The sequence below is a fragment of the Schistocerca americana genome, chromosome 3, assembly GCF_021461395.2.
Source record: "Schistocerca americana isolate TAMUIC-IGC-003095 chromosome 3, iqSchAmer2.1, whole genome shotgun sequence".
NCBI lineage: Eukaryota > Metazoa > Arthropoda > Insecta > Orthoptera > Acrididae > Schistocerca > Schistocerca americana.
Genome location: NC_060121.1, coordinates 317370384 through 317389577, shown reverse-complemented (window position 1 = coordinate 317389577; position 19194 = coordinate 317370384). Strand labels below are relative to the sequence as shown.

The 19194-nt window shown below is 43.2% G+C and overlaps 1 protein-coding gene across 1 annotated transcript in view; it reads right to left on the bottom strand.

The window, feature by feature from the left end:
• Positions 1–16982, bottom strand: part of LOC124607368 (sodium- and chloride-dependent GABA transporter 1-like) — a 168898-nt gene extending 151916 nt beyond the window's left edge. The window contains exon 1 of the mRNA XM_047139682.1: positions 16879–16982. The gene's annotated coding sequence lies outside the window, so the exon portion shown is untranslated. The remainder of the gene's footprint in view (positions 1–16878) is intronic.
• Positions 16983–19194: the final 2212 nt, after the last annotated feature.

Here is a 19194-nt window from a genome sequence, read left to right as displayed (position 1 = left end):
CGAACGCCCCTGGTACTTTATAGGTAGTAGTATTAGTGTATTTGGTCATTAATGAACAGTTTTCCAACAGACTTAAGTTTTATTTTGTGAGAAATTGTGCTTCTTTAAATTGTGCTTCGCTACCACCATCCCCTTTCCTTTCCACGAAAGTAATACGAGTTACACCCACCCCTTCCCCTCCTTCTCCCCCCCCCCCCCTCATTCTCACCCACTTCATATCCTGGGTACTTTCTTGACTGACCTGTTACGTATTAGCGTGACGATGTAGCTGTTACTGTACAATCTGTATCGGAGTTTAAGGTAAGTGAGCTTGCAACACTGGTCTGTTTTGCCCCGACTTCAACACACCGAGTATTTTTTCTATTAAGTAGAGCATCAAACGTATGCTAGAGCAGTTGGCTCTAAGGACTGGCGACAACTATTCAGAAAGATCTATTAAACAGAACTTTCTCATAACGAAGAGAGGACAATATTTTGTGGCTCCATTTTAAACGATACTTCCAGAAAAACTGTTCCACTTGAGGTTGCCCGCTCATCGAACAATTTCGCTGAAACGATGTACGTCGATGAAAAACTGAGCTTATCTACTTCACTACTTTCGATTATCGAGCACCTTGTAATTCTTCACGAATACTTACTCGGCAGTGGCGTAAACGTGTATCTGTGTGGAGTCGCCGGCCGCAGTGACCGAGCGGTTCTAGGGGCTTCAGTCTGGAACCGCGTGACCGCTACGGTCGCAGGTTTGAATCCTGCCTCGGGCATGGATGTGTGTGATGTCCTTAGGCTAGTTAGGTTTAAGTAGTTCTAAGTTCTAGGGGACTGATGACCCCAGATGTTAAGTCCCATAGTGCTCAGAGCGCCATTTGAATATATATATATATATATATATATATATATATATATGGAGTCGCAATTCAAAATGTGTGCAAGAAGGAGGACTCGTAATTGAATTTCCAGCTTTTCGCGAGCGGTCCCATGTACTTAAGCATTCCATCCAGACCCATCCAAATTCTCGTCCCTTCTCGTTCCTCGATGTTCCCTCCTAAATGTCAAACGCTCATATGCAGCGGTTGTCCCATAGCAAAAACAGCACCACAGCAAAAAAGAAAAAAAAAGAAAAGGAAAAAAAACGGAGGCGGAGAGACTTTACTGGTTTTACCCAACGAGGGAATATTTTCATGTAAACGTCCTGCATACGGTGAGGAGCATCGAGTTAATGAGACTTTCGTGCGGGCTGGGTGCCGATTTTGGATGCCCTAATGGTAGAATAAGAATGGATTTACTTTTTAAGAAGTTATCTTGGTGTTTATTTTTTATCCCCAGGAGAAAGGAAATTTGAAGAAGTGTGAAGACAAGTGGCCAATAGAAAACAAGGCGAATGTCGTAAGAAGATAATTTGCGAAAAGAAGCCAAATATAGGTTCAGATCCTCCACCTAGCTCAAATTTTCTGTTGTCACTTCAGACAGATGTCATCGCGCTATATAAACCTTAGTTCTCATTATTACGATTGTTCAGTAACACACTAATGAACGAAAGCAACCTCTAACGCAGAAGCAAAAACTGGGCACGACACTATTAAAAAACAAAGAATAAATATGTTTCATTGGACACCTAAAAGGACTGAATTAGGTAATCTGCTGGCACCTTTACAATGCCTTTGAAGGGAATTAACTTGCATTATTTACAGCATTCGAGTCACAATAACTGCGATGTCTGGAAGTTTTCGTGTGCACAAGAAATGCTTGTGTACGTGACCGACTAGCAGTTCTGGGTTGCAGAACAACACTCTCCGGCTCCTAACGCAGTTTCCACTGCCGCCCATTGAATGATGTGAATCGACGATTGGTAAGGCGGGCACGTAAAGTGAAAAAAACATTGCCATTCATTCCAGAAGGCCTCGATAGCTATCAGGAACAAAACGTTCGCGGTCTATGCTAACACAATTGTGAGTCATGTTAAGCACGCTCGTAAATGTTGCTTCATTGTGTCTGTTGCATTGATATGCAAAACGAAATTTAAGGCTACAAAGAACGAAATTTTAATAAGTACATTTAAGCACGAGACTCTTGTTTAATTTGCAGGATTTGTTAACTTTTTTCTCTCAACAATAAAACATCCTAGCGATAGCCTGTTGTGAACACTGTATTCGCTACAACCTCCCACTTTCTTAACTCCTCGTTTTGTTTCGCAACTATTGTTATATGTTTGAACTGTGTCACCGTGACAGTGAACGGTTTTCACAGTGTCTGACGAACGGGAGTAACCATGCAACGTGCAAATTTTTGGTGAAAGTGGGTATAATGTTTACGGAAACATCTAAACTTTTGAAGCAAGCTTGCGGAGTTCGTGTTCTACGTCTAACGTCTCCTGATGCCAAATTGGTCTTCGTTTATTTCTTAATGACGCTCGATGACCAACGCATTTGATCTCATCTGGTGGCGCTCACACTCAAAAACTCAAAAATATGGTGTCCGCCAATCATCATCTGTCAGAGAACTTTTGGAACAGGCTCGGAAAAAGAAGATTAGAGTCAAAAGCGTACCCAACAAGTGGTATGGAGAGGCAGTTGCCCCCCACTACTACCCCTAGAAAAAAAGTTGTGGTCTTCCCAAAACTAACTCGCCCGCCACAAGGCATACAGAAGCCAGAACATGTATACTGGCTTCTAACAAGAGCACTCAGAGTCATTTGTACTGGAATCTGTGTAAACTATTTCGCCGTCAGCCACTATTCTACTTGCAATTACATATCAGGATTTCTCTGGTCCCAAACGCTTCTAAACGCGATGTTTTTTTCTCGTATCCCCAGGCAATGTGACAGATTACTACATATTTTAATATACACAGAAAGTATTTTCATTAATCTGAATGTTAACTGCGTTACAGTAATTTAATGCAGACGAGTCTCAAGAACAGCTACCATCACGAGTAACTTAGAAGCAGATATCCTCGGAGTAGTGAAGCAACTCAAATCACTTAATAAAAGTACTGGGCTATTACAAATGATTGAAGCGATTTCATAAATTCACTGTAACTCCATTCATTGACGTATGGTCACGACACACTACAGATACGTAGAAAAACTCATAAAGTTTTGTTCGGCTGAAGCCGCACCTCAGGTTTCTGCCGCCAGAGCGCTCGAGAGCGCAGTGAGACAAAATGGCGACAGGAGCCGAGAAAGCGTATGTCGTGCTTGAAATGCACTCACATCAGTCAGTCATAACAGTGCAACGACACTTCAGGACGAAGTTCAACAAAGATCCACCAACTGCTAACTCCATTCGGCGATGATATGCGCAGTTTAAAGCTTCTGGATGCCTCTGTAAGGGGAAATCAACAAGTCGGCCTGCAGTGAGCGAAGAAATGGTTGAACGCGTGCGGGCAAGTTTCAAGCATAGTGATGTGAAAGATTCAGTGTTTAAACCTCCTCTACCAAGAAACGCGCCAGAACTGCGAGCTCGCATCAACAATGCTTTCGAACTCATTGATGGGAACATGCTGCGCCGAGTGTGGGAGGAACTTGATTATCGGCTTGATGTCTGCCGAATCACTAAAGGGGCACATATCGAACATTTGTGAATGCTTAAAAAAATTTTTGAAGTTTTGTATGTGTGTGCAAAGCATTGTGAAAATATATCAAATAATAAAGTTATTGTAGAGCTGTGAAATCGCTTCAATCATTTGTAATAACCCTGTATGTCCTACGGTCCAGACTGTATACCAGTTCGGTTCCTTTCGCAGTATGGTAATGCAATAGCTCCGTACTTAACAATGATATACAGCTGCGCGCTCGACAAAGATCCGTATCCAAAGATTGGAAAGTTGTTCAGATCACACCAATATGCAAGAGAGGAATTAGGAGAAATCCAGTAAATTACAGGCCCGAATCATTAACGTCGATATGCAGCAGGTTTTTGGAACATGTATTGCGTTCGAAAGCTACGAATTGCCTCGAAGAGAACGGTCTATTAACACAAGGTGTTGAGTGTTATTGGCAATTGATTTCAAATTGATTCTGTATTTCTAGATTTCCAGAAGTCTTTTGACATTGTACCTCACAAGCAGCTTGTAATCAAATTGCGTGCTTATGGAATATCGTGTCAGTTATGTGACTGGATTCGTGATTTCCTGTCAGAGATGGCACAGTTCGTTGTAACTGACGGAAAGTGATCGAGTAAAACGAAAGTGATTTCTGGTGTTCCCGAAGGTAGTCCCTCTGCTGTACCTTATCTATACAAACGATTTAGGAGACAATCTGAGCAGCCATCTTAGGTTCTTTGCAGATGATGCTGTCGTTTATCGACTAGTAAAGTCATCAGAAGGTCAAAACAAATCGCAAAAGATTTAGAAAAGATATCTGTATAATGCGAAAATTGGCAATTGATTCTACATAATGAAAAGTGTGAGGTCATCTACAGGGGTGCTAAAAGGAATCCGTTAAACTTCGGCTACACGGTAAATCAGTCAAATCTAAAGGCCGTAAACTCAACTTGATACCTAGGAATTAAAATTACATACGAGGGTAAGTCAATTATTAACCGCAATTTAGTTACATTTTTGTTTATTTTGATAGTACTGTCGTTTTACGTTGATGACGTATGCTTTGTTTATTTGTTGTCATATCTTTTCAATTTTCAAGCTGCTAGGTTGGTTTCGTTATCGCTGCCGTGCTGTTAATCATGGCTGCTCCACTGTCTATTTGCACCGAAGAGGAGCAACGTTCAGTGATCCGTTTTTTGTGGTCGGATGGCGTATCAGGGGCCGAAATTATCGAAGGCTTTCGGCACAACACGGGAACAGTGTTTTGCCACAACGGAGTGTCTACGAATGGATTGAAATATTCCGAAATGGTCGCACAAGTGCTACGCACGATGAAGGAACCGGACGATCGTTTACCGCTACAAATGAAGAAACCATTGAGCGCTCACGTGAAATGGGTCTTTTAGACAGACGATTAACTATTGACGAAGTGGCAAATTAGTCACGGTTCTTCCTACGAAATCATCCACAACAGACTCGGGTTTCATAAAGTTTATGGAAGATGGGTCCCAAAAGAACTCACACAGTTGCATAAACAAACGCTCTTGGACATCTGCAAAAAACATTTGGATCTCTTTGGTAACGAAGGGGACAACTTCTTAGACATGATCATTACTGCTGACGAAACGTGGATCCATCATTACGAGCAGGAGAGTAAACGGCAGAGTACGGAATGGAAACATCCAAATCCGCCGTGCAAGAAAAAGTTGAAGACCAAACCGTCTGCAGGAAAACTGATGCACAACAATAAACAGTGTACGTAACATTGAGATTCTTACTTCCAGGCTAAAGCCTGCAATTTGAAGCAAACGCCGAGGATTGCTGTCAAAAGATGTGTGGTTGCACGACAATACCCGTCGGCATACTGCTGCCCAAACTGCTGAAACACTCCAGAAACTCAAATTTGAAGTATTGGATCATCCGTCATAGAGTCCCGATCTTGCCCCCGTCTATCACTTGTTTGGTCCACTGAAACAGGCGTAAGGGGCCGTCGATTTGCCTCGGACGAAGCAGTGAAGAAGTGATGCATTCCTGGCTCGCAGCTCAATCGAGAACCTCTATTTATGAGGGCATGAGGAAGCTTGTACAACGATGAACCAAGTGCGTTGAAACGCAAGGAGACTATGTCGAAAAATGATTTTCTTGTAAGTTTCCTATTTTATTACAATAAAATTTTATAACTACTTCGCGGATAATAATTGACTTAGCCTCGTACAACTTAAGCTGGAAAGAACACATAGAAAATGTTGTGGGGAAGGCAAACCAAAGATTGCGATTTATTGACAGAAAACTTAGAAGAGCAGCAGTTCTACTGTATCAGATCGGATTAAAGGAAAAACATCAAAGCAATTCAAAGGCGGGCTGCTAGATTTGTTGCCAATAGGTTCGAACCACACGCAAGTATTACTGAGATGCTTCGGGAACTCAAATAGAAATTCCTAGAGGGAAGCGACGTTCTTTTCGAGGAACACTGTCGAGAAAATTCTGACTGCAGAACAATTCTATTGCCGCCAAAGCACATTTCCCGTAAGCACAACGAAAATAAGAGAAATTAGGACTCATACGGAGACATATAGACAGTCATTTCTCCGTCGCTCTGTTTGCGAGTGGAACAGGAAAGGAAATGTGATTCTTGAGTTTCTCCCGGCGTATTTGATAATCAAAATATCCACGGGTGTGCTGCCGGCCTATAGTGTCCAACGGGCACAATATTTCGGGGATCGGAAGACAACGCACACTGATGTGTATTTGCACGCAGACAGCTGCCACCACCCTTCACAGAGGAATGGGGTACTTAAAACTGTACGGTAGAGGGTACATAGGGCGCGCACTATCTCTGACGCAGAGAGTCTACCCCAGGAATTGGAACATCTGAGAACTGTATTTCGAAAAAATGAGTACTCAGAGTGGCAGATTCAACGTGCTCTCCGCCCAACCACTACAGCACAACCTGTTGAGATGGATGAAGTCACGAGGGAGGAGATAGGCACTGCATTTATTCCATACACAGGCGCACTCTCGGGGAAAATCGCCCACATTCTGAAGAAACACCGGATCGGAACTGTGTTTTGTCCTCCAAATAAATCTCGTGCACTGGTGGGGAGCGCCAAAGATGACCTCGGTTTGATGAAGGCCGGCGTATGGCAAGTCGTATATTGGTCAGACGATGCGTACCGTCGAGGATCGATGCCGTGAACACCAGAGGCACACTCGACTGATGTATCCGAGCAAGTCGGCGGTCGCTGAACATTGTTTGTCGGAAAATCACGCCATGGAGTATGACCGCACGAGGATTCTGGTACAGACGTCGAGATACTGGGACAGCGTTGTTAGAGAGGCCATCGAAATCCGCACCAATGACGACCTCATAAACCGTGACTGTGGCTATAATCGTAGCAAGGCTTGGGAACCAGCGATTGGGTTAATCAAGAGTAAATCGAGCAAATGTATAGTTGTGACGACCACGGCGGACAGAGCCATCACACCGACGTCATCTCAGACGCCGTCGCAATCTGTTCCACCGCGCGACCGTGGCGCGGGGCGTGGACAGCGGAGGGAGCGCGCCGCGGGCGGAGGGTATTTAAATCGGCCGCCGCCGCGACCGAACCCAGTTCCCTCTGAGCAGCCATAGCGTACGGATCTCCGTGCTGGCACGTTCACAGGAGCTCAGTCCGTCAGTTCACCTGATGATGGCGACATGTATGATCGCCGAAATATTGTGCCCGTTCGACACTATAGACCGGCAGCACACCCGTGGATATTTTGATTAGGAAAGGAAATGACTAGTAGTGGCGCAGGGTACCGTCCGCCATGAACCGTACGGTGGCTTGCGAATTATGTATGTAAAAGTAGACGTTTAATAATATATAAAAATTTTGTATACATTCTCTCGGTTAAGTACATATTAGGTGCCCATTACATCATGGAGTATTAATATGTCAGTGATTAATAAACACAGGTTTTCAAAAGTTTTGAGTCTTATGTTGTAAGAAACCCTGCCTCCTTTCCTCCACCTTTCCTGAAACTAACCTTGGTTGTACCGCTCCATAATCTTCAGCACTGTTCCTTAACGCTCCGATTCAAATTGTAGCCATTACGAAAAATGTTGGTTCACAATAGGCTGTAATTTTCCAGACTCGTGTTACGCATACCACATGTACGGTGTAATACATATCTGATGTATTCAGGTTCTAACAACCCTACCACAACAAAGGTCAGAATTTAATAATGATTGTGGTGTTGCTCACGCTGCTAAATACTGCATTTTCGGGCAACAACGAAGTTATTATGTGGCAGGTGTCATTAGAGCACAGTTAATAAAGTCATTTCATGTAGTAATGAATAAACTAGGCACTCATCGTTTCGTGTTTCCCACGCTGGTCTCGTTGTAAAATCATGGCTCAATCGTCGAAAATCTAGGTGGTGATGATTCCAAGCTCGGATGCAAAAAGGCCTAGGTTTTATTCTGCTATTTTCAAAAGTTTTGTAGATGCGCTTCACAAACCATCCTTGAAGATTAAACCTTTCGAAGTTAGCACAATAGTGATGTAAAAAAAAAAATCAGCACTCCGAATTTAAGTTACACTTCCTTTTAATAGCTTTTATTGCAATATCACGTAACACACAAAACATCACCTCACAATACAAAACATACTTGAAAACATCTTCCTCACTGTTGAAGTTCACATTTTATAGGCTGACTACGTTATGCGTCTTTCCAACATGACGTCCAAGACTTGACTTTTTCAAGGTCCGACTCTAACTACTAACTAATAATCGCTTACGCGCCCAAAAATCAGAGTTACAAGTACGTCAAAGATCATAGTGACAAAAGAAAGAATACACACAAGAATAATATCATTGCAATATAAACATATCGATGAATCAAAGTACTTCTACATTAATGAAATCAAATCTGAATGTTGTCTCAGAAATACGTCAACTACTTTACAGAAACACAGTAGAATATTGCTGGTATCGAGAGGTTCAGGTGAGCTGCCGTAATGGTTGCGTAATTCAAGTACCATTACAAGGTAAACTGATGTCTCATATAACTATATATCAGTATATGTCATGTAGAATATTAACCCAAATGAATTTATTCAACTCAGGTAGCTGTCAGTAGCGTTTACACGCAGAAATAAGAAGTGTGTTGTTGACTCAGAGCTAATACGTAACGGGCAGTGTGACTAGTGAATAGTCACTTAGCCACTAGAGATTGTTCGTGAAGATGGATGAGGAAGGAATTTTCGAAGCCTCAAAAAGTCATTTGAATGTTCACGTCACATTCAAAGGGAGAAAGTCTCATTTCATCCGAAGAGTACAAAAGGGCCCACCCTAAATTAAAAGAGAGAGAAAGAACTCAGTATTGATTATGGTCACTGGAATTGCCAGTATCAGCAGTGTTATACTGGACGCTCGAGGCAGAAGAAAATTATAGCCTATGGACTTTGGGAAATTAAGGGGCACGTATAAACATCAGTCTGTTTTGTCGCAGCCACTGCAGTTACAGGAAATTGTTGTCCACAGATAGGCCGCTTCCTTACATACTGGCGCACCCTCTCCTCATGACATCTAGTTATCAATGTTATGCAATTAACTGCTTCCAGTTGCTGACCTGCTATAGGGATGTCAGAAGACATTTGATCAGAGAGTGTCAAGCGCAATTGAACAGGCGTGCTTTATTAGCATCAGGTACGTAACTTCTCTATAGCGTCCATCTTTTTGTATACTAGGGGTAGTGAGTGTTTACATGTTGAGATAATCCTCCAAGAAATCTTCGTTTGCAGCACCCAACATTAACAGTTCGTTTTTCAGTACTTTCTGTTTAAACAATACGGGCCGATTTGCCTTACTACCTTAGCCATATAGATAGTAATGAAGCAGCTGAGAGCCTGAATTAAGCATAAGACTGTCTGAGGTGGAGAAGAGGAACTTCTTTCCTTCTGGTCGAACGCTAAACTTGATAAGAGCACTCAACGACTCCCAATAAACTTTACAAATAATTAAGGTTTTGCATCTTCGACCATAAGCTTTACATGCATAACGCCAAGTACCTAACACATTAACTCAGTTGTAAAGTAATCAAAAGCCTGAAGCTATTTTATGCAGGGGCCTTCAATTCTTTAACCTGCCGCCGTATCCGACCAGTAACCCCCCCCCCCCATCCCCGACTCATTAAAGAATCGAATAAGTCTGGGGTGGGGGGTTACTGGTTAACCTACCTGATAACGTTATCAGTTCATAGAGTAAGAATATCTATGGGGTGAGCATTTAGATGCGCAGAACACGATTTTTGTCGTCAGTACACTGTCTTCCAAGTCACGTGACTATGTAGTAATTCGTATGAAAAGTAACTCTCCCTCCTTTCATGTATTTCGAACTTGCATTCGTAGCAGCAACAATCATTTTCCTTTGTTGTTATTAATAAGTAAATGTGTAAAAAATAAGACAAATGCGTGTAACATTAATGTTTCGATTAAACACAGAATGTAAACAGCATTATACTCAAGTCGAATGGGTCAAATGGCTCTGAGCACTATGGGACTTAACATCTGTCATCAGTCCCCTAGACTTACAACTACTTAAACCTAACTAACCTAAGGACATCACACACATCCATGCCCGAGGCAGGATTCGAACCTGCGACCGTAGCAGCAGCGCGGTTCCGGACTGGAGCGCCTAGAACAGCTCGGTCAAACCGGCCGGCTATACTCAAGTCACGTGATAAATGCGCTTAAATGTTGGCAGCGTGAGAAGTACGTTAGCTTACTCCAGAAGTACTCCTATTGTATATGTCTGCCACAGGTCCATGGACAGCAAACTTGCCTCACATGTATGTGAATCAGAAGCGAATCTAATTCACTTGTGGCAAAGGCGATTACTTGACTACATGTGTCAGCAGATTTTCCGCAGCATTCCACAGCCGAAGAGCCAGGCAGGATATGCCGTTATGTCCTAACCACATATCAATCAATTATACAGCGTAAAAAGCGAACACACGTAACACATTCTCCGTCACATGGATTTCTCGCCCTTCCTCTCAGCTTACGTTAAGTTGATCTCGGACAAGAAAGGCTTCCAGCCAAAAATAGCAAGCACCAAGGCCAGGATGAGGGAATGTCCGTCATGTATAGGCCCTTCGTTAATACCACTAGGAAAGAAAGAGGAAACGTACTCAACAATATGAATAAGGTGTTCTGCTGCTGATTATAATAAAGCAAGTCAAACGGCCTATCACCGTCAAGACCTGACTTGTAATTATGAACGATCGTAGTTCTCGAAAATCACGATTACCTGTTTCGTGTACTTTTCTCTCAGTACTGCAGCGACACAGCAGCCAACAAGTGCTTCAGTTCCTGACTTTGATATAATAAATTTGATAATTTTGGTGTACTATTTGGTTTGTGGAAAGACCACTCCTTTTATTATTAACCAATTCGTACGTTTCTGTACGTCCTTGGAATAGCTTTCTGCATTAGTTGCATCTCGTGAATTTCCCACCTAAAGGTACACAAACACTCTGTGAAGTACAGAAAGAATGAATAAGTCAGCGTACCACAAGCTCTTGCTACTGCAGTGTGTGAGTAAAATCTGGCCAGTAAACAAGTAGGCACAGAAGAGTGTACCTACCTATCGTAGAGTTTGCTCTCTAGGTATCGTACAAGAATCATGTCATAAATAGTTGACAAGATGGATCAACACCACTGAAAATCAAGTAAATTGCTCTTGAATCTTTCTTATTGCAGTGCGTGTTTTGTTTCATCACTGATATACTCTGCTTTAACGAATGTTATCTTCAGTGTATCTTAAGTATTGAGAAAGCTCACACAATTAGATCGAAACTTTACGTGAGAATACCCTGACATAAATCCAAAGTGCCTTATGTATAAGTTCCACTGTTTTAATAATGGAAAATGAATACCTGTTTCTTTGTATAATGGTTACCGCGTTGGTCATCTTGGCATGAATAATTTTCAAAGACTGTAAATATCAATAGACCTGTGAAACTTGCGACAGGTCACACGATCGTTCATCCATCGAAGTATCCACTGCTAAATGTAGGCGCTTGTACACTAGATCGTCCCTCGTGACATTCGAACTTTTGAGGCGACTCTCAAGCAGTTCGCGATGCAATGAATTTCTGCAGACGCTGCCCTGTGAATTATACGTTCCTGACCGATACTGCAACGAAGCTGACAAACGAAAAAACAAAATTCATTCATAAAGGGTGTTCCTTATTAAAGTTTAAAGAAACCCGCAGCGGCGTAGATGATGCTGAGACAAGTAATTTAGTACACTGAAGCGCGAAAGAAACTGGTATAGGCATGCCTATTCAAATACGACGCTGCGGTCGGCAACGCCAATATAAGACAATATGTGTCTGGCACAGTTGCTAGACCGGTTACTGCTGCTACAATTACAGGTTACCAAGATTTAAGTGAGTTTGAACGTTATGTTATAGTCGGCGAACGAGCGATGGAATGGAGACTTTCCCGTAGACGATTCCACGAGTGTACCGTGAATATCAGGATTCCGGAAAAACATCAAATCTCCGACATCGCTGCGACTGGTAAAAGATCCTGCAAGAACGGGACCAAAGCCGACTGAAGAGAATCGTTCAGCGTGATGGAAGTGCTACCCTTCTGCAAATTGCTGTAGATTTCAATGCTGGGCCATCAACAACTGTCAGCGTACGAACCATTCAATGAAACATCATCATATGAGCTTTCGGAGCCGAAGGCCCACTCGTGTACCCTTGATGACTGCACGACACAAAGCTTTACGCGTTGCCTGGGCCCGTCAACACCGACATGATGACTGCAAACATGTTACTGGTCGGACGAGTCTCGTTTCAAATTGTATCGAGCGGATGGCCGTGTACGGGTATGCAGACAACCTCATGAATCCATGGACCGAGAATGTCAACAGGGTACTGTTCAAGCTGGTGGAGGCTCAGTAATGGGGTGTAACACGTGCAGTTGGAGTGATATGGGGCCCCTGACACGTGTAGATGTGATTCTGACAGGTGACACGTACGTAAGCACCCTGTGTGATCACTTGCATCCATTCATGTCCATTGTGCATTCCGACGGACTTGAGCAATTCCAGCAGAACAATGCGACACCCCACACGTCCAGAATTGCTGCAGAGTGGCTCCAGAAACATTCTACTGAGTTTACACACTTCCGCTGGCAACCATTATTGAGCATATCTGGGATGTCTTGCAACGTGCTGCTCAGAAGAGATCTCCACCCCCTCGTACTCTTTTAGGATTTATGGACAGCGCCGCACGATTCATGGTGTCAATTCCCTCCAGCACTACTTTAGACATTAGTCGAGTCCATTCTACGTCGTGTTGCGGTACTTCTGCGTGCTCGCGGGGCCCTACACGATTTTAGGCAGGTGTACCAATTTCTTTGGTTCTTCAGTGTGTTGCCGCAAACGTCGGGAAACACCTCAAAACCGGATGACAAATGATGAACATATGACGTCACATCCAAAATACGGAGAATATTATCGAGCCAGTAAGTGAAGGGATGACTGAGCGATGCAATACTTGCATTCGCGCAAATGGTGCAAATGTCTAATACCTTCAGTAAATGTGACCTGTCGTAAACATAGTAGTTACAAAATTATTTTTCTCGCTATAACCAAACAAAAGCTGTTCTTGTTATGTGTTTCTTTTTTTTTTTTTGTTTGTTTTTTGTTTTTGTTTGCAGACCTTATGCGGTAAAGAAAACGTAGATCATTTATTGGTAAATACGCAGTTCGGAAGCTTATATTCATTTCCTTTTGACGCAACACAGAAGGTTTTTGTTGTACTGTACCATGCAATAAACTAGCAGTGACCGCGAGACCGGGACAAAATTTACTTATTTACAAGTCAATGTAAACACGTAATTGTCTCACGCAATGAAAAACAATACTGCCTACTAGACTCATGTCTCAAACCCTGAACCCCACGCGCTAAAGTCGCGCTCGTATGCCCGGAACCACTCCGAGGTGTGATGAGGATGACGTTGGTTTCTGGGGCGTTCAACATCGCGGTCAGCAGCGCCCATACAAATTCCCAATCTTTCCAGTTCCAATCTCGCCACTTCCCGAATGACGATGAGATGATGAGGACAACACAAACACCTAGTCCCCGGGCGGGGACCGAGCGATGCGGCGCAGTGGCTAGCACACTGGACTCTCATTCGGGAGGACGACGGTTCAATCCCAAGTCCGGCCGTCCTGATTTAGGTTTTCCGTGATTTCCCTAAATCGCTCCAGGCAAATACCGGGATGGTTCCTTTGAAAGGGCATGGCCAACTTCCTTCCCCGTCCTTCCCTAATCTTATGAGACCGATGACCTCGCTGTTTAGTCTCCTCCTCCAAACAACCCAACTCAACCAACCCGGGCGGGCAAAATCCCCGACCCGGTCGGGAGTCGAACCCGGCCAATCCGAGGTTAATACTTGTCTTGGGTGTGATCTGGTGACGTCACATGTACAACATTTGTCATCCACTTTTGGGGTATTTTCCGGCACCTGCGGCCCCGTGTGTCTTATATTAAATTACTTGTCTCAGGATAATCTGTGCCGCTTCGGAGGTTTGTGTAAGTTAATATAAATCAGCCACTAGTACGGCGCTAGACGTCCAGATACTACGAAGGCGGCGAACAGCATCTTTGCTACGTTTTGCCATTTCGTTTTGTGGCGTGTTTCTGCAAATTCCGTACGAACATTTTTTGCTGATCCATCATGTAATCGTTTCTGAAAGACAGAACAACGTTCGCACAACTGTTGCAGGACTGGAACCGCACCCCCAGGGTAATACCGGCCATTTAGGCGCCATGGCGGCACAGACCACGTGACCGGCGGCCACACGCAGCACGTAGTTTTGGGTGTTCCCAATAAAGTGGAGGGGTGAAAATCTTCCCTCCCTCTGCCGCCATGGTGTTGGTTTGGTCCTTGAATATCTATTCAGGGTGAGTCTGTAGGTGGTATTTAGGCGCTATCGTTTCTCTACTCCGGTATAATGTTTGGAAACAAAATTGAAATAATTTGCTAGGAGTATAAGAGGTAATTCAGTTACAAACGAACACTGTCCGTAGGAAGATTAATTTTGAACGTGCCCTTAAGATACCTGAGTACAGAAGTTAGTAACGTTGGAAGTCATAATAGTTGACATTTGTGGTAGTAAACGTTTTAATAAGATAAAAGCGATAGCTATTTCAATAAAAAACTATTCCCAGCAAACACAGAGTATAGTATAAAATGAAATGTACTTTTCCCTATTCCTGATAAATATTACGATCAATCAAAGGCAGCATAAAAAGAATATCGCAGCACATTTACTTCTGCAGAAAGCATCCCGAACGAAGCAGAACTGTTTAGTTTTGTACACGCTCTTTCAATTCATTACTTATCGAATCATGTCTCTGTTTTCTCTTTTCTTGAGTTATCTTAATGGTGCTCCTTCTTAGCAGTGTTTATATTTGTGTGCGTATGCATGTGAAGGAAGAAAGAGAGAGAGGGAGAGAGAGAGAGAGAGAGAGAGAGACGTGGAGGGGTGGGGGTGGGGCGGGGAAAGGGAGAGAGGGAAGGAGAGAAATTCAGATCTAGACTTAAAGTCAAAGCAGAAAAATGATCGATTTTCCCGGGTAACTGTGTCCACAGGCACATTGGTTCTCGGCGTGAAATTCATTGTGGCGCATTTATGACCGATTAGGATCTTCTCTGGTAGACCGCCGCTAGGTCACATGCATAATTGAAAACTTAATGACCTAATTTCAGCGCCGCTTGCGTTTGACTAATACTATCAGCAGGAGCGGAGGTGACGGTCTAGCTGATTGAGTGGTTTTATGACCAGCAGTAAGAGAATTCCGTAGCATGTGATACCTAATTATTGTTTCTGTCGGGATAATCTCGCAGACCAACACACGTGTGCAGTACTACGATGGAAAAAAAACGCTTGAGCAGTTACGCAATTCTGCCGGTGATTCTAAGAAAAACGGTTCGCTATATATATATTTCAGATGGAACAGCTAAGACAGAACAGCGTCCGTTATGATGCCATTTTCAGTATATATTACGATTCTTACGGAGAGCTTAATTGTCAAATGTTCAAATCTGTATATATTGTAGATGTATTGAGTATCTTTATCTTCCCTTTCCTATATAATTAATTTTTAAACGCCGTGGAGGTCACAGAGAGCAGAGCATTTTTCAGTTGGCCCAAAATGGAAATAGGCCGTGTCTTTACTGAATTAATAATCTCAGAAATCGTCTGAAGTAATTTGAGGAAACTATGAAAATTATGACGTAAGATGAACGCTTTTGGCTGAGACCATCTCTCATTCACGTGTCACACTTGCAAGAGTTATCCCACCTTGTTCGGCGTGCACAGGAGTAGAACAGACACACTGGCAAGATCAGTGTTACGAAAGAACAGAAGGCAAACGAATCTGGCGACGGACACTGACAATTACCAACACCATTCACGACAAGTGGCTTAAATAAAACGACGAAAGCAGATCGACAATTAAATCCAGGAAGGAAAAATAAATGAAAAAAAGTCATGACGATATCGAGAAACTGGGTGCCACTTACGTGACATACAAAATGAATCATTTGAAATCTTGAGTAAAAACATAGGACATTATGTGTAGGCATAAATAGCTGACACATTTCATTTTTTTTTTTTTTTGTGACAGAGAATTAATTTATGAAGTTTACTGTCAGAAATAGTACGTAATAAGCTTAATGTGAAGTTAAAGTATAGTATTTTGGACGCGGCGACAAGAGGAATCAATGGTCATTTGCCAAGCATTCAAATATTAACAAATAACGACACGCGCTTACATGGGATAGATCAACAGCATGGATCAAATTACGAGGAACAACAGATGGCAAAAATATCCTACACAGGGCAGAAATCCTTTAAAACTATTAGTTGTGACTGAGTCAGCAGTAATCTCTGGAGAGGAAAAGCACATGTGGGCGCGGAAGCAGGAAACAATGAGGTAAACACCCCTACCGCGCAACAGAGGCGTGGCGCGCTTGATCAGCAAAAGGGCGCGATAATATTGCAAATACACGTACTGGAGCACCTGCAAGAGTGCAAATTGGATTACTGATATTTCCGCAATCCGAGCTTCGGCACTATAATGGTAGCGTGGACTAAAAGCTCACAGCATGCTCGCCGATTCGCGTCTCTAGAAATCGCGCGCGAAACGAACACGACTCGCTCAGACACGAGAGGATTGCAGAACAGCGGCCAGATTAACTGGCAAGTTAACGAGAGCACTATGTTGTATAGTTTTTTTTAGTAACGCGATGCTGGCTGCCCTACCTGGAAATGTGTCGGTGTGGTCGGCGGGGTGTCGCGACGCGATACTGACCGGACCGCAGCGCACGGCGTCGAATCGATGGCGCCCCTTCGCGGCGACGTTCCGGCGCGTGCGCCGTGCCGCGGATCGATAAGTGGGGCGCGTCGGGTCGGCACGCCACGCCGCGGTCGATAGTCGCAGCGCCAGTAGCCGGCCATGATCCGCGAACCGCAGCATCCGGAGCCGCGTGGTGCGGGCACAGCCGTGCGCTAGGGGTGGGTGGTTGGATAGGGGGAAGGGGGGGGGGGGGCGGAGGACGTTGTGCTGTGCGTCAGCGCGCCACTAGGGCAAGCGAGGGCGCCGAGGCCGAGCCCTGCTGGCACGCTCGTGCGTTGCAAGAAGATAGGCCACTAAAGGGACACCGTCGACTTCGAGGAAACAAAACTGCACGAAGCTAAAAGGTGCCACAAACCTTTAACAGTCAAATAATAGAACGAAGGTTTTCATAGTTGGTGTTTATCTCTGATAAAACTTCCGGGAAGAGTGGTCGTGTTCGATACATAAAACTGTTCATTAACGATTCATTTGCATTGTAGTAGGGATGGCGGTTATCGCCAAAAAAGGACCGGTTTTCGGTTACATCGGTGTTTCTCAAAGACAGTTTAATTGGACTGTTAAAACCACTCAAAATTAACGATTTTCGGTTATTTTTCTGTAATAAAGGCAGAAACCAAGTGAAAATTGAAAAATTTTGTCTCTGTCAGTTTCAAGATACAAAGAATCAAAATATCAAATTAAATATTCCATTAAAAGAAAACTTAGACTGTGCACCGTTCCCTGCTTTTCTCAAAACGTGGTAAATGATTGAATAGTATAAAATATCAAAATATCATCCTATTGACTCTAATTTTTTGAAACTTTTCAAAAATCATGCTGTAGGCGGGGATCATGCTACTATTTGGACATTACGAATAGTCAGTGCTAAGGGGTAAAATGGTTCAAATGGCTCTGAGCACTATGGGACTCAACTGCTGAGGTCATTAGTCCCCTAGAACTTAGAACTAGTTAAACCTAACTAACCTAAGGACATCACAAACATCCATGCCCGAGGCAGGATTCGAACCTGCGACCGTAGCGGTCTTGCGGTTCCAGACTGCAGCGCCTTTAACCGCACGGTCACTTCGGCCGGCGTGCTAAGGCGTAAAAACCGAATTTGAAGAACTCTGATTTTCGTGTTGATTTGAACGTTTTTAATGGCTACAAGCAGATAAAGGCATATCATGTAGACAGCAGCAGATCAGTTACTTTCTATTTTTATTCTAAACTACGAATTAATTGGTTCAAATGGTTCAAATGGCTCTGAGCACTATGGGACTTAACTTCTGAGGTCATCAGTCCCCTAGAACTTTGAACTACTTAAACCTAACTAACCTAAGGACATCACACACATCCATGCCCGAAGCAGGATTCGAACCTGCGACCGTAGCGGTTGCGCTGTTCCAGACTGAAGCGCCTAGAACCGCTCGGCCACCGGGCCGGCCAATTAATTGGTGTTAATCATTTAACTTACTACTGTTATCATATTTTCCTACCTCTATTAGTATTTCATACAAATGGCAGACAAATCTTTAGTCTTTTGAAGCAAATGAAGATTGTACTTCACTGCTACGTCACTTCGTAAAACTACCTGCGGGCTAGGGTTGTTGCCATTCTGCTATGCAACGGATGTCTGGCGAAGACAGTGAGAAACAATTGTATAGACCAAGTAGTGACCAAGTCTTGCACACTGCACTTAAATGCGCATTTTAAGCCACAACATTCGGCAATTGGAACATTATTGTTTCAGCAACACTGCTGTTCGTAGCTGTCGGCCGTGTTATAAAATAGCACTCTTTTCATTGTTATCAAAATAACAGTAGGTCAAACCAATGCAGATTTACGAATAAAAATTACTCCTTCTTCAAAAAAGATTCATTTAAAAACGAAAATTTTTAGCACTGCTGCTGTGGCTAAAAATTAATATTTCAGCTTTTTACTCGATTATAAGTAAAAAATAAAAAGCATCTGTTATAAACTAGATCAAACAAATAAGCTATCAAAACATACCGGTTATTCAGAACTAAAAGACCGGTATCGATTTTAACCGCTCGGTTTTTCCCGTCTGTAGCACAGGGTGCCACAAACCATTAATGGCCGAAGAGCACAAAGAAGATTTTCGCAGCTGTTGTTTACTTGTGAAAAGACTTCTGAGGTGAGTGATCGTGTTAGCTACATAAAACTGCTCATTAAAGTTTCGTTCGCATCTGCAGGGGATAACTTCAGAGATATCACTCTCACAA